The sequence below is a fragment of the Mus caroli genome, chromosome 3, assembly GCF_900094665.2.
Source record: "Mus caroli chromosome 3, CAROLI_EIJ_v1.1, whole genome shotgun sequence".
Lineage (NCBI taxonomy): Eukaryota > Metazoa > Chordata > Mammalia > Rodentia > Muridae > Mus > Mus caroli.
In genome coordinates, this window is record NC_034572.1 from 148681536 (window position 1) to 148695964 (window position 14429).

The following is a 14429-nucleotide window of genomic DNA, read 5'->3' on the forward strand; positions in this document are numbered from 1 at the left end:
AATTATTTTCACCATTTTTGTGTGCAGAGCCTTGAAAGTACAATTGGGAAAATAAATTTATGGGGCTCAGTATTTAAACTGATGGCTTAATGTATGTGTGCATCATCTTGCGCTACTTACCAAACAAATGCTGCTCATTTGAGTGTGAGCAAGATGGAACATGTGTTTCAAGCTGTTTGGATTATCTTGTAACTGTCTAATGCAGGTGAAGATTAGGGTAATGAAGACCTCAGCATGCACTGTGCATTACATCATCCAGAAACAGCACTCATCATCCACCACAAAGGGTTCTGAGCCCTAGTGGGCAGCTCTATAGTTTAACTGATGCAATTTCATCATTAATTTTAATATTTTAATAAGATATTATAATTTGCATAAATATATTCAGCAGTGACTAGGCAAATCTGTTTATAATGTCCTGTTATGCCATCATGAAAGCATTTTATATTGTATTTTTCCAGGTTTAAATAGTACAAAGAATATTTTTAGCCACTGTTTATCATTGATCCTAAACTAGATGTGGAAATGTGTATTTTAGATATGAGAACTCCTGTATTCTTCTCTGTCTTTCCATAACTTTCAGTCACCTTACAAACAGGTGAGATGGCAGCTTAATTGCAGAATTCTTGTCTCTTCACAGCATCATCTCCTATTAGGATCACTTGGCCATGCTGTACATGTCAGAGCATAATTTATTTCTGAAAAACTGTGCATTCTCTTGGAATAGAAGAAGGACTCTATCTCTCAGTGCAGTGCAATCTTCCCTCCCCTCTCTTCCCACTGTAACTCAAAAAAGGTGCAGACTGGAGGTTTCCAATTGTTTTCTAGGAGACATGGAGAAACGGAAAAAAGCCTTAGTGTTGAAACTGAAATAACAAATAGAGGGGTGAGTTGCTGAATTTTCGAGAAAACAACAAATGTCTCATGGTTTCTACTCTGCACAGTAGAGGACACAAGCTTTCATGCTTTTACATGGTGTTACACTCCTGCTTCGGTGATTGGTACCTCCTGTTACTACCCACCTGCAAGCACAGAAATGGGTCTGGTAAAATGAGCAAAGGCACTCACTGTGATTTATTCTGCTTTTCTTCTTTGGTTGAATTGGCACAAATCATAGGTCTCTATTTTTTTTTTTAATTTCTAGATCTCTAATTATGTGGGTCTGTAATTTTGTCCAGAAGCCTTAAAATGTATTGAATATTGAAAACCAAGTACAGTACATTTTCAATTTGGCTTCTTCATACATTTTTAAATATCAAAATGATTAGGTCAGGCTTAGGACCCATTCTCTGAGAAAGTCCATGATTAAAATGCTCACCCTGTGGCTGGCTGTGAGATAATGAAGCAGTCAACACACCTTTAGAATTTCATGAAGAAGGAAGGAAGAGGTGACCGATCTCTACCTTCTCTGTTGCCTAACTGATGTGTGCATGGAGTTTGGGTAATATAATACATATTCATGCTGACAGCTAATTTTCAGGCTAATGCAATTCAAAACAGAAAAGATAATGAACCCTAAAAAACCCAGAGTTAGTAAATGGAAGTGCTGACAGACTCTTAACTCTAATAGCTATGCTATTGGGCACCACAAAAATAACAAAGCTAATTTTAATGAAGATTTGAAAGTAGATGAGGCATTTATCTTCAGTAATTATGGTGCTTCTGAAGGACCAATATCTAAATGGAATTTAAACCATTTATATGTCCCAAGGGAAGGAACAATTGTAGAAATATTTTTTTCTCAGCATGTTTCATATAAGTTCAGGAATATGGCAAAAGTATCCAGCACCATACAAAAATTGGATGAATTCCAAATGCAAGCATACTGTTTTTTTAGAGGTTCATCACCAAATCTAGTTAAAATACACATAGATGGTAATGGCTGATTCTGAGTCTATTGTAATAACAAAATGGCTGTGACTAGAAACATAAAAAATCCCCAAAACCCAAAACAAACAAACCAATGACCAAACCAATTGGTTTATCTCAAAGTTCCAGAGGCTGCAACGGATTACCCAAAGGTTTGCTTGGCTCTTGTCTCAAGGAAGTTAGCTGTACAATGGTAGGGAAACACAGGGATATAGGTTCTTGTAAAATATCAAGAAAGAGAACCAATCAACTCCATAGAACAGATTTAATCCATTGTTTGGGTAGAGCCCCATGACTCTCTCTCTCTCTCTCTCTCTCTCTCTCTCTCTCTCTCTCTCTCTCCATATATATTCTCCCTCTCAGAGAGAGAGACTTAGAGTATTTCAACAGTAGCATAACAGTGACCATAATTCTAGAATATGAGAATTTGAAAAGCAAACATTAACCATATTATACCTATACCACATGATTTTAGGATTTTGTGGCTTGGTGACACTCTGTTGAAATTCTCTTTCCACTTTGAGGGTCGGGTACATTGAAGGATGAGAGATATTCCATATGTCTTGAGGTCTATCTATCTATCTATCTATCTATCTATCTATCTATCTATCTATCTATCTGTCTATCTGTCTATCTGTCTATCTGTCTATCTGTCTATCTGTCTATCTGTCTATCTGTCATCTATCTATTCTATGTCATATATGATATATACTATATATATTTATACTGTATTAATCATCTGTCTATATATTTATTGTTTATATATTAACTGTATCTACTTGTCTGTATTTGCCTATATGTATGTCTATTTAATATTCTACCTGCCTTGGAGATTAGTGACATCTCTAGTCTATCTATAAGACATGTAAAGGAAAGATTAACTAAGAAAGAGTGATCATATTAAATGCAGGTTTTATCATTTCACAGACAGACATGAAATAAAGAAGCAATTCTATGGCCCAGATATTGTTTCTTTCTGCTTTATTGACTTTGTGGAGTTAGCTGTTCTGTCATATTTTTCCACTTCTATGGGCTAAATTTCTTAGGCTTATTCACATTCTCAACACAATGATAATGTCTCTAACACAAAAATTAGTATCAGGAGTGTGGTCATTGTTTTGACTAAACTTCACTATCTTGTTATTAAATCCTTGGGAAATGTCTAAGACAAGAAAAAAGAGAGAAAAGGGGATGATAAATAGGATAGATAGCATACTGTAATAAGACCTTAATAATATATATTTGCAACATAGAGTAGAAAAGTCAAAAGACCATACTCATGAGATCTCACACAGAAATGAGAACTCCACTAATCATTAGACTAGAGTTCATTCATGTTCTGATGTATCAAAGAATCTCCCTACATTTTGTCTGTGTCTTCAGAATTTGCATGAAGTTGTATTTTAAAAAGGTAGAAGCTGGGCAGTGGTGGCACACACCTTTAATATCATCACTTGGAAGCAGAGGGAGGTGGATTTCTGAGTTTGAGACCAGCCTGGTCTACAGAGTGAGTTCTATACAGAGAAAACCTGTCTTGAAAAACCAAAACAAACAAACAAACACCATAGAGTTGATTTTTGTGGGAAGAAGGGGCAGTAATATTAACGCTTCCTGATCATCACTGGTGACTTTAGCCACTGGTATAGTGAGATATGGACATAGTGAGTAAAGAAAACATGGAAAAACGCAGTTTGGGTTAGGGACGTCTGTGGACAGTTGAAGACAAGGAAGGTTTTATTCTGGAGAGATTCCCAACAATGAAAAGGAAGCCAGGAAAGCTGCTTTTCCCCCAAACTCAAAGGAAACCATGGGTGACAGGGCAAGGGGAAACATGGTTACTGAATAAAAGTGGAGACAAAACACAGAAACACCCGTTAGCTCTGGCTCATAATAAAGGCTGTGCTCTGTCACTCTCCCTGCCACAGCGGTACCTTAAACACCAAAACTGGGAGCTGTTTTCAATATCTTCCTTCTCTTGTTTTCTGAGATTCCATCACATGAGTAAAACTTCTGCTAGTACAAATTGTTTATTCCGTTAATATGATTTTTCCTGATAAAATGGGGACATTCCTCTTTCCTGTTAAAAAGGCAGGTAGCCAAATTGTAGACTCACCTAATTGCCTCTTTAATACCCTAGTTCCCCGAGTTAGAGTCTGGGGTAAGTGCTGCTTCAGCAGAAGCATCTAGAAGATGGACATTTATTCCTCATGACATATTTCCTTTGTGCCTCATGAAGACTGTGTATATTTTATAACTGGGATTATAGTTTTGACTGACATATGTATAAAAATAGATAAAGAAAATATTTTAATCTTTTAGGGGCCAAAGAGCAGAAATGGAAACTGGGACTTGTCCACTCTGGAATTGTAAAGATTCTTGAGAATATCATTCTGAGTGAGGTAACTGAGTTCCAGAAGGATAAGCATGCTATGCATTCACTAATACATGGATGCTAGTCATAAAATACAGGTACCATCCTGCAGTCCACAGACCCTAAGAGCCTAAACAAGAAGGAAGGTGCAACTGAGGAAGCCTGTTTCTCAAATGTTTCTGATTTACAATAATATTTAGAAGTGGGTGAGCAGAGGGCACATGACTTGTGCCTGTTATTGATATATATTTTTATTGTGGTGCATTCAAGGCAGCACTGACCTAGGAATTCACTCTATACTTGATTAGCATTCTAGAGTTTTGTCTGCATGACAGTCCTTTCTTCTAGAATCCACCTGAAAGACAGAACATTACATTTAATTTTCATTTCGTCATAGCCTCTTCAAACTCTTGCATCTTTTGGTCACCTTGCCTTTGATGAATATGACCTTTTGAGTATGTCACTGAGCCTTCAGATGTATAGATCTATCTAATGTGTATCATTCTCAGACTGGGATTATGAGTATTTTGAGCATCATTTTAGACATGCAAAGCATCATCTAACCACATCTAACTGTTTCATAGCCAAGGTACTTCTCTGTCAAGGTGGCTTTATTTTATTTATTTGATTTGATTTGATTTTTTTTTTTTGGATGATGAACTTGATCAACTGGTGTACTGGTATATGTAGTGTGTGTAATATATCTCACCTCTAAATGTATACAACTCCATCATTCTCCTTCTACTCTTTGAAGAAGAGTTATTATAACGAAAGTGCACTCAGGAAGTTAGGGGTTACTTGCTAACACCCTCAGGGTCATTAGAACAAATGGATAGCATTCTTTGCAATTCTTCTGAATAGAAAAATTGTTTCTTTGCTCAAATTTATGAGGTAGATCATTTATTTATATCAAGATGGATTTAGAGACGTATATTTTTGCTTATAATCCAGTACTTCATTGCCTCAGTCAAGTTGTGCTCCCTCTTCTCCTTATATGTCAGTCTGTTAATGTTTGTATCTCAATAATTATTCATAACTCTTAAAACAATGTTGCATATTTTTCTTTGTACAGATTGCTTCTACCCTTCTGAAATGTTCTCAACTCACTCAGTACATTTTTCATCTTAGCCCCAGAACAAGGTATTCCTTAAAGAATCTGTGCTTCTATTTACTGAAGAATTCCTTCTGACACCAACGTCTGAGTGTAAAGTGTTCTTTCTATGACCTTTGGATTTGGTTCTATTTCTACTAAACTGTGCCAGGAACACCTTAGTGGAAGCAGATGAAGAACGATAGATAGGGTCTCACAGCTCCTACATTTATCTGATGAATTTGAACCTATTCTTTTGTTGCAGTTGAAGCTTTCTACTTCTGAAGTTACCCTCCTTTGCAGGCTATTTCTGCTTCAGTTTTTACACCGTTCTTTAAACTTTCTGGTTATATAATTACTTTATACATAGGTCTTGGTAATAGGATGATTATGCTTCTAATGCTATGCTCATAAAGACAGGATGAAATTTCAAATTCAAAATTTTCCTTCTATCATATTGTAGAGCAACCGCAAGTTGCCTCTGTGTTTAATATGGAGGTCAACTCACATCACTGGAATTACTATTAACCCAAAGTCAGTATGAGCACAGTATGTTTGCATTTCTTGAGTGTCTCATGACAGTGGAGGCAACTCACAAGACTGAGTGAATACACCTTGAAAACAAAGAAATTAAAAAGTCTCAGCTCATCTTTGATATTAACATTGGCAGATAAGCCTATCTGATGAGTGTAATTTTGAAAAATTATTAAGTACTAGTTTGGTAACATATATATTTTCAGGGTTTCACCTCAAGTAAAGCAACTCATCCATTAAATAGAAAAGTAAAATATTCAAGCAAACAAATGAAGCTTAATATGCAATCAAAGCAATTCCTCGAGCATGTGGACCCAGGTTGAATAAAACAGCTAGAAAGCAAAACAGAAAGTAAGCCAGCAGCCAGCAAATGTGCTGGGAGGCAACATTCCTCCAAGTTTCTGTGTCAGTTCCTGTTGAATTCCTGTCCTGACTGCCTTATGCGTTGGACTGTGACATGGAAGTCTCAACAAAATAACCCTTTCCTCTAACAGACTGGCTTCTTTTGGTGAGAGGGTTTTTATCACAGTAACTAAGGAGCAAACTAGAAAAATCTCTCTTTGTGTTGGTGGCTGTGAGTTCCAGCAACTCACAGTCTGGCTTTCCAAGCACAAAACATCATAGTCCAATGTCATGGGAAGCAATGATGTTCATCGACAAGCTTTCCAAGCTGGGACTTACTGATGTGCATGTTGAAGGCAGAATCTTGTAGGCCATAACTTTGGAGTGTCAGCAGCTTGTAGTGGAAGATTTTACGGTGTGGGGACTCTTGTGTTTTTTTAGCATTTTGCAGATTCTTCCTTCTCCTGCTGTCTGGGACTGTACATCTGTACCTTGGTGTCATTGCCAAGGGCTATTGCATCTATTGCTCTTACCTCATGGTGACACTCTGCAACTCTCAGATGACTCTTGGTGTTATGTCATTGAACCTTGGATATTAGAACTCTCTGGTGGACTTTGGCTTCCCTTGCACTTCTGCTGATATTATGGTTAGAAATTCTAAAAACTGGTTTTTGTTTTGTTTTGTTTTTGTTTTCCAACTCAATGCTCTTTACCTGAAACAAAGACCACATGGAAGCTAAATTTTATTGAAGCAAAATCTTCTTTAGAGTTTGATGATGCACCTGTAGAAAAGTGTTTGTGTGTGAGTATACATGTGAGGGTATATGTGTCTGTGTATGTGTGTGCGTGTGTGTACATATGTGAGATTGCATGTAACATACTGCCGGGGTTTCAGCAGTCTTGCCCTTCCAAGGCAGGTCTTGCCTCTGTTAAAGTTTGTTTGGGTGCGGATGAGTCAAGACCTAAAAACCAAATGACTTTTTGGTGACAGAAGTATTGTTGTTCTGCAGCGTGACGATATGCACTCTTAATTATATTTTTAATTTCCTGAATTCTAGAGTTTCGTACCATATTTCCACAGTTCATTAATTAAAAATGTGCAAGGATTGGACAAGAGTGTCTTTTCTTCTTTCTTAAGGAGAAAAATGTTCAATTTTTCTTGGCACCCAGATTCCATTAACCTTTTATCGTTTAACTATTCTTTGATGTGTGTACTAAAAACAAGTTGAATGCTACTTTTGAGGTGAAGTTATTCAGTCAAAATGGTTCTACTTCCATGTTATATAATAAAACAATGAGCCATTATTTGGCATTGCAAATGAGCTGGCTTTATTTCTTTTCATGTTCTCATTTGTCTTATTATATTTGTATCTGTGCATAGATCTTTCAAGCCAATAACTGTTTTACACACATGATTTAGAATTTAGATAAAATAACACATTAAGTTAGAAAAAGGAGAAGGAAAATACTATATCAGATAGATTAAATAAATATACTTGGTCACTAAAGTCCTGTAACATGCAAAGGAGTTATGTCTAGGAGGGACACCAGCCTATGAGCTGTGACAAAAGATGAATGAGATACTTGCAAACATAAAATAAATCCACATTAATTAATTCAAATCTCTTGCCTTCCTACACTGGATGAATATGTGAAATCAAGAGGATGGTGAGCTGGAGAAGGTTGCCGTGATTATTCAGCTATCTACTGATACTTAAAAGGAGATGGACACGGATTCTTTTTGCTTGCAAAACTTTGTTAGATGTGACTGGATAAAATATAAATAATTTTGAAATGCTCTTAATATGTAATAACCATGTAAAAATGATTCAGTGATGAATGAAAATCATAGTAGGGCTTCATCTCTATTCAAACCTTACAAAGAAGGCCATTTTTTTTAACACACTGAAGTAAATATAAAGCTTGATTTGCAGATTTTAGAACTGTAATTCAGAGGCTCAGACATCAACTCCAAAAGTATTATTAGTCAAGCCATCTAATTTCTAAAGGCTTGACTTCTTCACTGAATTTAACACTAATTTTGGGACCTGTTTATATGTACATATTCCCTGTGGTAGTGTAAAATAAATAGCAAGCCCAATATGTGTAGCACAAAGATTCCTGTCTATGGTTATTATCAGTGCCTAATATCTGGCTTCCTTTAGGTTAATATGCTTGTTAACTTTATTAGTAAATATACAATGTCTCTTTCAAAGACATTAAAAAGGAATTAAAAATCTAGCTTACAGTAGTTTGAACAGTTTTCATTGCTGCCAATATATCATTACTGCCAACATATTTGTTTATTTGTGTTCATGTTTGCATACAGGTGTGCTCATGCCACTGTTCCTAACCTGCCAGAAATTCTATATGTCATGATGTTAGATGTTAATTCTCTATCTAGTGCTACCATTAACTGTATCTGTCTCTCTTTCCATGCAGTGTCTTTGTTTGGTCTCTTAACTATATCATGTACCCTTTTCTTCTGGATAAAATTTATCAGCACATATACTATATATGTTTGCATAGTTAAATCATGTGTTTCTATAGGATGGCAGATGATTCAATGGCAGAGTAATACCACATTCATATTTACATCTATTCATGGTTGTTTGCATTAATTAATAAGAACATTTTCATGAAAACATTGCATTTTTTAAAGTGTACAGTCTCAGTAGAAACTCAGAAGGCTCTGCTTCCGTACATCTCATCACACACAGAGAGACAACTTATGAGTCAGGAAGTGAGATGTTGCTACTGGCACAACATGGCGATCCAGCAGAGGATGGTGTGGAGATGTAGCTGGAATCCATTCCTTTCACAGCACCTTGTTGTTTTGGTTCTCTTTCTGTATAGAGACTCACAAGGAGGTCAGAGATGCAGGAATCCAAGCCATGAAGACCTAGAACCTCAGTCTCACCTCACAGTGACAGGCAAAACTGGTGCACAGAGGTAGGGTTGAATTCTGAACATACATGGGAAGGGCACTGGTGGATAAGATGCATCCACTTTCCCCGTTTGTTGATTTCTGCCCTTTGATTTTTTTCTCAGGATGATTGTGTTATAATTAGTGATGCTCATTATGATTGTGTCTGGAATTGGTGTTTTGCTCTATTTTAGGCTTTGTTCTAAAACAAATAACTCTTTGACTTATCTCACCATTGTACAGAATAAATCTTCTTTTTCCTTCGTTGCTTGAATTCACTTATACATTCATTAGCAGTCAAGACAAGTTCTCAATTTGTTCACCTAATGCATACATTATTACTTTAAGGAAACATGAATGAGACCATGTATCATATGGGTGTAGAGAACTCTGAAATAAAACAAAGGAAATGTTATCTTCTTGTTTGAATTTAGACAATTTTCTTTGTGGGAAACCCATGCCTGTTAAGAAAGCAGTTTATATTGAAGTGGAGTTCCATCCTCTACCTTTGCTTGCCAGATTATTTTATTATATTTTTTTATAACAAACTACATAATTTTCAGATCCAATATGTATTGAAACCTATCTTCAGCTATTGAATTTTGTTAATATAGTCTAGAGTAGTAACACAGACTAAAGTACTATGCATGTTACAAATTTAATTGTGTTTGGGGGCACACAATTAATCCTTTTAAATCTTATCTTCTTTTGAAATGTGTAAACCTACCTTGCATACACATATAGAGTGGATATACTTTCTTCTAGTCTCTCTTCTTACAACAAAAGATAAACTTTTGCCTGACTAAGCCCTCATTCAAATGCAATATGGAGAGGTAAATGCCATTAATGAGAAACTTGAAGACACACAACAAGAACAAGAATTCGGCCACAAATTTAAATAGTGTTCAAGATTCTACTTTGATGTGTTCATAATTATACATAAAATATTCAAAGCTCATATGACAAGAACATGATGTGTGTGAATTTTAAATCCAGGAAGGCATAAAATTTATATATTTCTAGATTTCTATAAAAATAAGAGAAAAACTTTACCAATTATTAGCTTTTAAATCTGTTTCATTTTGCTTTTCTGAGAAAAATATCTGAAGAACCATATATAATATTATTGATCTAGATAAAATTATTTACCTTTAAAGTATAAAGGGTGCAGAAAGAAGTTTAACGTGCTTTTGGCTTTTTAGGTTTCATAACCAAATAAAGAATAAAAACAGACACAAAAGTCATGGTGTCTTAATGCTATTAATTTGTATCAATATAAAAGCAACTGTCTAGAATTTAGATCAAATACCACATATGGGATTCTTATTTAGATGACTATAGTGAAAAATTTGAATATATATGTATGTAGACTAAAACAAGACAAAGTTTCATTTATAGTTTCTGAATTTAGTGTAGTGTAAATATGTCTCCCATTAGTATTCTGTGTTGGAGACTTGGTCCCATATATCCCAGAGATATCTAGGCCTAAGAACTCTGACAAAATCAAAACGTGTCCACTGATGCATTCTTAGCTTGATGACTTTGCTAAGCGGTTTCATATATCATCATGATGGATACCAGAAGAGCAGCCTCCTCTAGAATAATGTTAAATCATAATAACTCTCCCCAAAGAAGTGAATCCACAGAAACATGGTATAAGCCCTCTGAAACTCTGGGCTGAATTAAATCCTTCACTTTCCTGACAAGAGTCTTGTGAAGAAAGGCAAAGTGATTACATACTAAAATCATTGACTGAGACAAGAAGTTTTCCTACTAATGGGAGCTTCTACCTTCTGAGCCCATTTCAAGGAGAAAAAAAAAAAAAACCCAACACAGCACAGTGATTTTATCAACATAAGTGACTATTAATTATGAGAAAAATAAAAGCTGAACCCACAGTGGTCTCACTGTTGACCCACATGATAAAATTTTAATTTCCTAATAATAATTTGGGCCTACGTTAGTTTCTATGTGCTAGAAATACTTCAGCCTAATATGAACGACATGTATGTGTTTGTATGTGTTTGGATATGATGAATAGTTTGTCTCTGAAAATTCCTAACAGCAATACTATGTGACAGTACTTCCTTTTTATCTATAACTTATTATTTTACTCTGTAAACCCTAATGTATTTCCTCACAATTGTATTCATCTTGTCCAGGCTCATATTTAATAATTTTATGAATCATAAATGTACAGATATTTTAGTTTTAACCTGAAAACATTACCTTCAACTTATGTTTGATTTCATTCAATAAATTATCATTGTCAACTACATGTTATATCACACTTTATGTGCTTAGTCTTCATTTTCTACATAGTCAATTAAAACTCACATATCCTGTTGCAGGAATCGTATGTGTCATGGTCTAGGCCACTGTAGCAGGTGACCTATGCTGTGCCCATAATTCAGTGACTGCTTGTACCACTTCCTCTTTTTGTATCTTGAGTTGCACTGTGGCCTTCAATGCTAGGCAGATCCTTGGTAGAGCAAGGCATGGTGTTGCCTCTGATACATCATGGCTTTAGGAATCATGCAGTTAGTTCTAAGTTTTTCCAGAGCCTTATCCTTCCCACAATACATCACCACTAGCTGTGAAGAAAATGGATGACAGAGGATAGCACTATCCATTCAGCATGTCATGCATACTGATTCCTTAGAAGCTCATGAACACTTTTATGATCCCTTCCAATATTTTTACAGTTATAAGAAGCTCTGTGGTCCATGTTCATGACTGTTTGTTTCTTCACATGATTAGAACATAACATGTATCTAAATGAAAGGAATTTTGTGTTTATTTTGTGACTTTATGGGCTGAAGACTCTGTAACACCGCAAATGCTTTATTAGCTATAAATATGTCATAGTTCAATTGTATGATTTTTAAATTATTTGGTTCATGCTGAGTTCATTTATTTCTTTTCTGATCTCCTTGCAGTACTAAGATTTTAGGCTGCAGTCTGTCTTTTCTTGTGATAGCCCTACTGATTAAAATAGGGTTTCTGTAATGGTAGACACTCAATCAATTTTTATTGAGTAAATGCCACAATACAATCTTACCCCCATCAAATTAATTGCAAATTAAAAGTAGGACAGCATGAACAGAAAAGTGTATTTGAAACTCTCTTCTAGAAGATGGCTTCCTTCTGTTGAAAGAGCTTTGACCTCTCAAGCTTCTGAAACTGCATCTATCATTTATCAGACTCTGCTCAATAATAACTTACATGCATTACTAGATTTTGGTCTGAAGCTAGAGTCACTTATGTTATTAATCTTCATAGATAATCATGGTGCTTTGCACTGGCATTACGAAAAAAGATAATGATTTACAACCCAGTATTTCTTGAGGTTTTCCAAGTTCACTGAATGGCAATCCTGCCTTTCATTAAAGAATATAGACTTGTGGATATAAATCCTGTGCAATCATTAACTCAATGACATAATAACCTTATATTAGCCAGGTAGAACTACCATGCTTATATTATACTCCCTACAGGGATCTGGGCTTCTTCAGTGGTCTTATTTGCCTGTTTTAGAACCTCAACATATATATTTTTTAATACACAGCTGAACTTCAGTAGCACATAGTGTCTTCTGTGAAGAGTTTTTATTAGAACATTAAAATGTAGGCTGTATTTTTCAATCCACTCAGTTATTTAGAGTGAAGGACTTGGTTGACTGATAGAACTTCCACTATAAAGATCACGTTGACCTGAAACTCATGACTCTTGGACTTTAGGCCACTATTCCTGGTTTGTGTTTAATAAATCATTTTTCTGTAAATAGGTAGGTGGTTGGATGCATGGATAAAAACCACATTAATAAATAACATGGCAAGCTATTTTACAACCAATAATCCTTGGCTGTCTGTAAATTACTTTATTCTTATGGTTCAGCTTCTGATCCTTGATATTTCTCCACTAATTAATTTTTCTACTCAAAGTAGAGGAAAATATCTATTTTAATACCATTTAATTAGGGTATTAGGGACATATCAGTGACTGAGAGCACATCATACTAGAGGACTTGAAGTCTGTTCTCAGCACCTACACAGTGGATCATAATTATATTTTACTCCAGTTTTAGGGGATGTGATGCCCTCTTCTTGCATCTTTAGGTAGCAGGTAAAAACATGTAATATGTAGCTACAAACATGTAATATGTAGCTACATGTTATCAAAACACTCCCATATTTAAAACAAAAATGAGTATATATTTTGAAAAACTCTTTAATCATGTATTCTTATAATTATTAGGACTATGTAAATATTAAAAGATTAACTTCTATCCATGAAAATAAATTTACATATAAAATATATATATATACACACATTGTGTACATACACACACATTGTGTACATACACACACACATTGTGTACATACACACACACAAACACACACACACACACACACACACACATATTTGAGACAAGTTCTTATGGAAGCCTGGTTACTGGTCTGCAGCTCACAGAGATCCCCTTGCCTTCTGTGTGCTAGGATTAAAGTTAAGACTCATTATGAATAGTGGGTATTTTTATTTCTTATAAAACTATTCTTTCCACTTCTATATTTGTCAGACACTGGCTGAGCCTCTCAGGAGACATCATTATCAGGCTCCTGTCAGCAAGTTCTTCTTGGCATCCACAATAGTGTTTGGGGATTGTTTATGGAATGAATCCCCAGGTGGGGCAGTCTTTGGATGGCCATTCCTTCGCTCTCTGCTCCACACTTTGTCTCTGTAAATCTTTCCGTGGGTATTTTGTTTCCCCTTCTAAGAAGGATCAAAGTATCCACACTTTAGTCTTTTTTATTCTTGCATTTCATGTGTTTTGCAAATTGTATCTTGGGTATTCTGAGCTTCTAGGCTAACATGCACTTATTAGTGAGTGGATATCATGTGTGTTCTTTTGTGATTGTGTTACCTCACTTAGGATGATATCCTCCAGATCCATCCGTTTGCCTAAGAATTTCATAAATTCATTGTTTTTAACAGCTGTGTAGTACTCCATTGTGTAAATGTACCACCTTTTCTGTATCCATTCCTCTGTTCAGGAACATCTGGGCTCATTCCAGCTTGTGGCTATTATAAGTAAGGCTGCTATGAGCATAGTGGAGCATGTGTCCTTATTACATGTTGGAGCATCTTCATTTACCTAGAAGATGCTCCAACATCACCCAGGAGTGATATTGCTGGATATTCCAGTAGTACTGTGTCACAGTCATCCATGGGTCAGAGCACAGGATCCCCAATGAAGGAGCTAGAGAAAGTACCCCAGGAGCTGAAGGGGTTTACAG